Here is a 9921-nt window from a genome sequence, read left to right as displayed (position 1 = left end):
GAAGGTATCACGAACCCTGAACCTGGAGTCACAGATGGTTGTGACTAACATGTGGGTGCTGGGAATCAAACTTGGACCCTCTGGAAGAGCAGCCGGTGCTCTTAACCGCTAGGCCATCTCTCCAGTCCTGTAAGATGATTTCATGAGGTACATTGCTTATATTTAGGGATGAGAGAGGAGTGCTAACCCTGTGAAAACTCCAGGTGCCAATGTTCTTGGGACTAAACAAGCACAGTCCATTATTTTTTTTTTTCATTTTCTTTTCTTTCTTTTTTCTCAAAAGTCAGAGCTTCACTATGTAGCCTTGGCTGGCCCAGAACTCGCTGTGTAAACCACAGACCACAGAATTCCTCCTGTCTCTGCCTCCTGGGTACTAGGTCAAAGGCATGTGTACGTACGACCACGCCTGGCCCTAGTTTCTCTTGATACAGGCATTATCTCTGTGGGCAGTTATGGCTTTATCAATTGGGATAAAGTTTCCTGACTTTGAATCAGCGACACACACAGATTAGATCCAAGGGTGAGGGAGGCTTTTCTCTTTCCACCCCCTTAGCATTCCCATCTTTCTTGTTTTATAACAGATTCATAGAATTCTGCTTGATCCGTTTTCAAGGAGGAGATAAGAGAACTTAGATGAACAGGGTTTTGCCACACAACCAAGACAAGAAAGAGCCTTCCATAGAGTTTCTTTCCAAGGGAGTGAATCAAAATTTCTTAAAATATTCTTTTTTTTCCTTTTTTTTCTTTTTTTCTGGTTTTTCAAGACAGGGTTTCTCTGTAGCTTTGGAGCCTTTCCTGGAACTAGCTCTTGTAGACCAGGTTGGCCTCGAACTCACAGAGATCCGCCTGCCTCTGCCTCCTGAGTGCTGGGATTAAAGGTGTGCGCCACTACTACCTGGCTAAAATTTCTTTATAATACACGCAGGCCAGGTTCCAGAGGGAAAAACCTCACTTGGTCCTGTGGTCTCATTTTGTTCATCTTAGGTCTCTGCTGACTTCACATTGGTTCCTTTGGTGAGCTTCAAGTCTGTTTAATACCTTTCTGCTTTCTTTTGCTAGTGGTGCCGGGAACTGAACCTAGATTTCACACACACTAGGCAAGTGTTCTACCAATGAGGCATATGCCTAGTCCTCTATGTTCTTCTGATTATTGAGGGGATGTGTGTGTTAAAAGCTGACTTTGAATTTCAGTTCTCTGATTTCTTCCGGAGAGCTGAGATTCCTGTGTTCCACCATCCAGGCTCCTATTTTTTTTTAAAAAAAAAAATCCAAAATAGGGTTTCTGTGTATAACAGCCTTGGCTGTCCTGGAACTCACTTTGTAGACAGGCTCCTAATTTTTGCCTTGCAGCAAAGTTGCAAAAACTGCTAATCTTCTCTGTTTATGTAGTGGGCTCTGTGTATCCATCCCTCAGCCACTCCAAAGGCAGGAAGCCTAGCAAATAGTGCAACGAGCGCTCAGAGACAGAGACTCAACACCTGCTGCACCACTGTTCCCTGAACCACAGACTTGAAGGTTTTTTTTATCAATTAAAAAAAAACTTGCTTGAACTAAATTTGGGCACATAGAAAGCCTTTATTTTTCTTGACGCTTTTGAGCTTTGTACCATTTGCCTGCTCTCAGAAGATAAAAAAGACACATAAATAACAAAGAAGCAGTAATGGAAACATTGAAACCTAGCCAGGCACTCCTGGACAGCTGGTTTACCCTTCGCCTTGGTAGTCGTCTTTTTTCACGTTATGTTTTATAGTGTGTAAATTTAGTTAAAGTGACGCTTTAGCTAAACAAGCCATTTTGTGTGAGATCATAGTTTATATGATACAATGAAATATTTGAACAGTGAGTACCCTTCAGCAAAAAGTACCATGGCCTTCCAGGGCTCTCCTATCCAAGACATCAGCTTCCTAGAGATGGGAGCACTAAAGAAGCTAGCATTGGGCTGGCTCTCTCTCTCTCTCTCTCTCTCTCTCTCTCTCTCTGTCTCTCTCTCTCTCTCTCTCTCTCTCTTTCTCTCTCTCTGTCTCTCTCTCTCTCTCTCTCTCTCTCTCTCTCTCTCTCTCTCTCTCTCTCTCTCTCTCTTTCTCTCATCTTTTTTCAAAACATGGTTTTTCTAGAAACAGTTTTCTCTAGACCGTCCTAGCTGTCTTGAAATGCTCTCTGTAGACCAGATTCAGAGGTCCGTCTGCCACTGCCTCCTGAATGCATGGGGGAGACGGGGTAGGAATTAAATGTGTGCACCACCACTGCCCAGACAGTGCTGGGATTTCTAGTACAGTCTTTCCTAACGAGTTGCTGGAGAGACTGTGGTAGACTTTTGTATATTAAATGTGCAATCAATTGTTGTTGCTTTGTTTTACGTTCTCTACAGTAGCCCTAACTGTCCCGGAACTCACCATGTAGACCAAGCTGCTCTCAGTCTCACAGAGATCTGTCTGCCTCTTTGCCTTCTAAGTGCCATTACTGAATTAGAAAAAGAAAATCTTTGTTTTGTGTGTATGACTGTTTTGTCTGTATGTATAACCATAAACCACATGTATGCAGTGCCAGCGGAACCCAGTAGAGGGCATTAGGGTCCCCCTGAAACTGGGGTTAGCAGGTGATTGTGAGCTGCCCTGTTGGTGCTGAGCACTGAAGCCCCAGTCCTCTGGAATAGTGGCCAGGTTCTTAACCACTGAACCGTCTCTCCAGTTGTAGACTGGCTTTGAGCTTGCCATCTCTTTGCCTTTGTCCCAGGGGGATGAGATTATAGGCATGCATTACCATGTACAACACTGATTTTTTAAGGGGGAAGGGAAGGGTGGTACTGGAATTCAACGCAGGTCCTATGCTTGCTAGGCAAGTGCTCTGCCCCTGAGTTAGATCCCCACTGAATTATCTTATTCTGATTCTTTTCATTGACTTACTGCAATTTTTTGTCTTCTTTTGATGCATAAATGTGATAAATTACATTTACAGATTTCCTTGTATTGATCAATGCTTGTATCCATTTCCAGACTGAATCTTCCCTTTCATGTGTTATTAAACTTTATTTGCTAATATTTTTTCTTTTTCTCTCTCATATGTTATTCTGTTTTATTTGCTTATTTTTATGTCAAGTATTTAAATATGAAGCTGATCTTTAGCTTTCTTTTTTTTTCTTTTTTGCTTTTCACTCTGTCTTTGATATCAGTGTTATTCTGGCTTTGCAAGAAAAATTTTGGTGATTTTACCTTCTGCCGGACTTTCAAAAAATTTAGATATTTCAGGAATTTATTGGGTGTTTATTTAATAAGTAAGCCTTGGCATTAAGAATATAGCAATGATACCCCCCCCCCCACACACACACACAAATCCTCTTCATCTTAGTGGAGGGGCAGATTGTAAAAAAAAACACATAGTCAAGATGCAAAACATTTCTGTTGGTGGTTAGAATTAGAAAATAAAACAAGAGAGGAAAACAAGGTTATTGCAAGGTAAAGGTTTTCTTCTTTAAATCAGAAAGACAGAGACATCCTAGCACACGCATGAGGGACTAAGGCCTGTTATTACCTCAGAGATCAGTGGCCAATGTGGGAACATGCCCAGGATATGAAGGCCACATGAAGGAGGGAAGGCAGTAAGAACTCATGTCTGAGAGGCAAGGGAGGACTTGCAGAACAAGAAGCCACTTTCACCCTGAATGGATTAGGGAGTCACCAAAGGCTGTGGTTTATTGCAGGTGAAAGGTGTTAATGATTGGACCTCAGTGGCAGCAGTGGAGATGTGCAGAGAAGATCAAATTCCAGAGAAATCCTAGAGATGAGTGTCCTAGCTTCATTTCTGCTGCTATGATAGCACACCCTGATATAAAGAACTAAGGAGATAAAGGATTTATTTTAGTTCACAGTTCCATGCCACTGTTCATCATGTGGTGAAATTGAGGCCACTTTTCATACCCACAGTCAAGAGTAGAGAGAATAAATGTGTGCATGCTTACTGCTCAGCTTACCTCTCCACTCATACATTGTAGGACCCAAAGCCAAGGAAATCATGCCACCCACAGCGGACTGAGCATATCAACACAATCACCATATCAACATAATCAAGACAATCTTCCCAGATATGCCTACAGGCCATCTTCATCTCTAGATAGTCCCTCATTGAGACCCTCTTCCCAGTTGATTCTAGGTTTGGTCAAGTGAACTATTAAAAGTAGCCATCACGGGGCTGGAGAGATGGCTCAGTGGTTAAGGGTGCTGACTGTTCTTCCAGAGGACCTGGGTTCAACCCGCATGGCAGCTCACACCTGTCTGCAACTCCAATTCCAGGGCTTCAGACATGCATACAGGCAAAAACCAATTAACATTCAATTAAAAAAGTTGCATCACTTGGGACTTCTGGAATTTATTAAATATGGAAAGAGAAAACAGTCAAACTAACTAGTTTGCCACTTACTAAGTTTAAAGAGACTGAGACAGGCATGGATTTGGGGAGACAATCAGAGTTTGAGTTCCTGTCCTGACTTCCTTTGATGACGAACAGTGCTGTGAAAGTGTAAGCCAAATAAACCCTTCCTCCCCAACTTCCTTTGGTCATGGTGTTTTATAGCAGCCATAGTAACCCTAAGTAAGACAGTCTGTTTATTCATTTAGCTGTTTTAAACCTGCTGGGGCCAGTTATTAGGAGAAAATGGAGCATTTTGGTTCAAGTTTAATTATTTTTTTTCCCCTACAGTTCAGAAGAACCCATGCCCCTTAATGATGACCTTAGCTTGGTCACATGGTCCACCAGCTTGTCATCTGGCCCCATCCCCTGGGCCTTGCTCATCTTCTGCTGGTCTCTACTCCCTGGGAAGCAGAGTGTGGAGGGAGAGACTGGGCAGCCTCTAGGATGGTGTCCTCCCTCAGCTGGGCTTCCCCAAACAGGAGCAGCTCTGGCAATAGTCTTTACCTTGGAGATGCTGACTTCTTCAGGATCCTGAAGGTCTCTGATGATCTCATCAGGGCTCGTTTAGCATTTGTGTAGGGGTTAGTTAGAGAAGATCATTAAGCTAGCAGAGTAAAACAATCACTTTGGTTTGTGCTTCTTGGGAGGCTAAATGTGAGTAATTGTACCTAGTTCTCACGTTATCCTCAGAGTTGATCTGTTCAGGACCATGGGACATGGCTTCTCTCCAGAGAAATACGATAGCATGGACTGGTTTCTAGGAAGTAATTCCTTTGAATTACCCAAGGCCCTCGTTAAAACTGAGCTTTATGTGCTTTTTGGATACGTATACATGAGGAAAACAAAACTATGCCGAAACTGCCCAAAGGAAGTCTCATTAAATTAAATTATCTTTACAAGGAGAACTACTGCTTTTGATGTCTTGTTTTGATTGGTTTGAAACAGGGTCTCCTTATATAGTTCGGGCTAGCCTTGAGGTCTCTATGTAGCCCAGCTGGCCGGAAGTCGATCCTACTGCCTCAGCCCTCTAAACACTGGGATTGCAAGCATGTACCACGATGCAAGCTTCCACGTTAAAATAAATAAAAGGATTCAGACCATTCTGTGTAAAAGAGAGGACACAAACAAGAAAGTGATCGCAGCAGACCCACCCAAGCTGCCTCAGCGTAGCCCTCTGGGATCATACAGCGAATAGGATTGGGAGCCATTTCCCTTCAGTCCCTGGCTCCACGCTTTCCCAACTGTGTTCCTGTACAATTCCGGCCCCTCCATAAACCCTTCGTGGGGTGAGTGCTCAGATCAGTTTACCAAAGGCTGAATAATCTCTCCCTGTCTTGGGGGCTCACAATATGTTTCATTTGCAGAGTCATTCAACGAATAGCCAACGAGCTCTTTTTGTGTCAGGCTTTGTGTTGGGGTCTGTGGAAACAATAAGCAGAACCAAGCCCAACTGCTGCTTTCGTGGAACTTGTAGGAGGGGTATGGACATTACTCAAATAGCCAAATAAATAACGCATAGTTACAAGCTGAAGTAAGTTCCATGGACCAAATGCTAGCACCGACCTGGATAGAACCAGAGGAACTGGAAAGGCCAAGTGGCAAGAAGCAGAGAAAAGAGGGGTGTGACGTGGGATGAGATGATACCACCCCCGAGGCCTTTCATACAGGGCTTGTGGGCCACACTAAGGATCCCGATCTTGAAGTTGAAATCATAGGATAGTTGCAAGCATATTAGATGCTCCTGAGAAAGACTGCAGTAAGACCAAGCCAGACTCAGCTCGCTTTCCTCAGTTTTTCCATATCTACTCTATGTAAACACCCTGGGACCACACACTGCACTAGCCTTGAGCCAGGTCACCTCTTCTATATGAAGTGTTCTTGCTGATGGAAACGGCAGGAACTGGAAGCGTCTAGCCATTTACTTGGTGGAGGGAGCGGCAAGCTATTTATTACTCAGATGCCACTCTCCCGACCTAGCTCTGGCACTGGCATTCCTAATTCTACAGGCAATAAATAATGTAGGAAGAGCCCAGAGCCAGGGCTTGGGGCACAAGCCCATCTACCAAGGTCTGTGAGTCTTAGCTTTATTCATGGTCCTTCCCACCAGGCCCATTTAAAAAAAATAATTTATTTATTTATTAATAGCTTTGGTGTGAAGATGTCAGATCTCCTGGAACTGGAGTTACCAACAGTTGTGAGCTGCCATATGGTTGCTGGGAATTGAACCCGGTCCTCTGGAAGAACAGCCAGTGTTCTTAACCAGTAAGCTATCTCTTCAGCCCCCTACCAGTCCCATTGACACGTGTTCTTTCCCTTCTCTGAACTTTGAGTAAGCCATGAAGTATATTACTTGAGTTTCCTGAGGCATCTAACACCATGCCAAGTGTTTAATATTTGGTGGGGTCATATTTGCGAGTTTTCTTTTTATGAGCCAACGGTGCAACTTTATTTCAGGTTTCCTACCGAATCTCGTCATCCTAGCTCACTATTCACCCTTTCCTTTCCTGTCCTCTTTGTAAGGACAAGTCGTCCCCATGGAGCACAGGCTGCTTGAAATTCACTGTGTATCCCAGGCTGGCACGGAGCCAAGGCTCCTCCTGCCTCAGTTTTCCACACCCTGCTTAGATCCATCTCTGCCTTTCCAACCAGAAGGTCTCCGTTTCATTATCTGTAAAGGGAAACGGCACACTCGGAAAATCTCTCAGGTTGGGTTTGGTTTTGATACCAGAGAGCTATGCTGTCCATCGTGGAAGCCATTAATTATTGAACACTTGAAGTGTGGCTAGTTTGGATTTCGAAACAAGAGCTTTAAATGTTCCTTTAATGATTTTCATATTGGCACCATGTTGAAATGATGTGTGTGTGTGGGATCAGAGTCAGCATCTGGTTTCTTCCTCTGTTGTTCTTCACTTTATGTTTTGAGATAAGAGTTTCTCATTGAACTTAGAGCTTGCTAGGTTGCTGATTTGATTAGATAGGGAGCCCCAGAGAGTATCCCATCTCTGCCTCCCCAGTACTGGGATCACGTTTCATTGCCAGATCTAACTTTCTTGTTTGTTTGTTTGTTTGCTTGTTTTTCTAGACAGGGTTTCTGTGTAGTTTTAGAGCCTGTCCTGGAACTAGCTCTTGTAGACTAGGCTGGCCTTGAACCCACAGAGATCTGCCTGCCTCTGCCTCCTGAGTGCTGGGATTAAGGGTGTGTGCCCCCACTGCCCTGTTCTAAGATCTAACTTTTAAGTAGGTGCGGGGACTGAATTTATGTTCTCATACTGGCATGGCAGGCATTTTTGAATAATATCTTGACTTTATTAGCATAAAATACATTACTAAAATTAATGTCATGTGTTTCTTTTTTCCTTTATAATATGGCTACTAGAAAATAAATGTAAGATTATGTACCTGACACTTTAGATTAAATCATGTCCCCTCCAAATTAATATGTTGAAGCCCCAGTGTGATGGTTTTAGGGGATGAAGCCTTTGGGAGTTATGATTTGATGACATTTTGAGGGTGGGACCCGTCTTGGGATTAGGGCCGCTGTTGGATGAGACACTAGCACTCGCTCTATGCCATGTGAGAACATGGTGAGGGGGTAGCTACCTAGAGCTGGAAGATGTTGATACACTGATCCTGAACTTCTAGTCCCCAGAACTTCAAAGATAAACAGCTGTTTAAGGCCCTCTGTCTGTGCCTGCGCTCACTTATACAGCTGTGATCTAGATGTCTGGGAATATCTACATATCCAGATTGTAGCTCTATGAGGCAAGGAAGGCCTCTGGAACATTCTGAGTCCCCAGGTCCCGTGTTTTCTTTTAGTAGCTTCTCAATAAACACAAAACGAGTAAGTCATTTTCTTCATTGTAAGTAATATGAGCAGCTCTGGATAATTCAAGTGAAAGATCTCATTACTGGGGCGCCGAGGAGCACCTCGAGTCTGCTGAGCAGAGCAACCCAACCAGAAGGATTCAGTGAAGAAGGCGGCGAGTCTGAATCTCTCTCTACACTGATCTCGTGGCGGGCCGCTATGACAGAGTAGAACTGGCCCTTTCTGGCACGGCGGAGTGATATGAGCCCCACTAGCTTCCGGTTTAGTCTGTTCATTGAGGTTAAATTGGGGACCCATGTAAGCGAGGCTGGGGGCTAAATGCTTGCTTTGGAAAGTGGGCTCTTAGCATATGAGGGCATTCATTCTTGTGACACAGGTCTTCAGACGCTGGCTGCCTCAAGTGAATGGGTGCAGTCCTTTACCATGGCAGCCCTTGCAATCTTGGCTGCGGTCCAATAGAAGTTTCTACCGAAAATCTTTCAGCTGAAAACTCTCCTGGAATGCATTTAGAAAGACAACTGATATTCTGCATTCTAATGCTAAGATTGTAACCTCATAGGTGCATTGAACTTCTCACATTGTGTTTTAATGTGGAGACACAGGAGGGCGCTCTAACCAACTAGCAATGACACTTCAACTCCCTGTCTGTTAAAAAACCGCTGTTGATTTTTGTTGAGCCTTTGTTGTTTGTTTGTTTGTTTGTTTGACCGGGCAGGGTAAGCAGGAATACTTTACCCCTACTAAGTTGTCTCACTTGTGACAAAGGTCTTCAAGACACACCTTGCATATTGTTCAGTTAATGTTATTGGGATAAGGGCAGTAAAAACAACGGAAGAGAGCAGGAGCCTTGGGAAAAAGCTTCCGGGAACTTAAGTGCTTGAGCACTCTTACCTTGGTTGTCCCCACCTAGGGTGGTTGTCCCCAGCTAGGGGAGACTTAAAAAAATATTTATCACAGGCTAGCCTCTGGGTTTAGCTACAAAAATTCAGCTTAGTAAAGCTTGCCAAGGCTCATATCTAGATGACAATATGCCAAGGTCAACTTAGGGCAGTAGAGAGAGACTGGGGCGTCCTTCACAGACGGAGCCAGTCCGGTGCCCAGTTTCCGTCGTTAAGTGCAAGAAGCACCTGGCCTGCGCTGGTAGTTTGCCAATGGAAAGAGCCAATGGGAGGGGCCAGGAGGATGACATTAACCATTTCTTAGATTGCACCGAGTTTTATATTCAAAAGATAAAGCCAAACTACCTCTTGTTAATTGGTGATAGCACACGTGAGCGAAGAAGTCTGGCAGCCAGAGTCACAGAACAGGACCGGCTCACTAGGGCCCGTTTCCCTCACGCCAGCCGCTGCAGCTGGAGCGCTTATCTAGGGGAGAAGGCGAGCGGGGCTGATGCTGGGGTTCTCCTTTTTCTCAGTCGTCCAGGGTGTGGCCAGCAGAGCAGTTTTCCCTAACCGAAGGAGGCTGGATGGAGACGGCGGGTTCCAGAGGACCTTGAGGTGCAGCGGCTCTGCCTCAGCTCCGGACTCAGAGAAGCGGGTCCTCTGGAACTGCGGACTCCGGATCACAGCCAGGAGCTCCAGATTAAAGAGAGAGAGAAAAGGGAGGAGGATGTCTAATTCCACTCACCGGGAAGCCGGGCGCGTGGCACAGGTTGGGCCACATCTCCTGGACCCTCTCTGGGCTCACCTTCT

The sequence above is a fragment of the Arvicola amphibius genome, chromosome 5 (genome assembly GCF_903992535.2).
Source record: "Arvicola amphibius chromosome 5, mArvAmp1.2, whole genome shotgun sequence".
In the NCBI taxonomy this organism is placed as follows: Eukaryota; Metazoa; Chordata; class Mammalia; order Rodentia; family Cricetidae; genus Arvicola; species Arvicola amphibius.
This window is presented reverse-complemented; position numbering follows the sequence as displayed.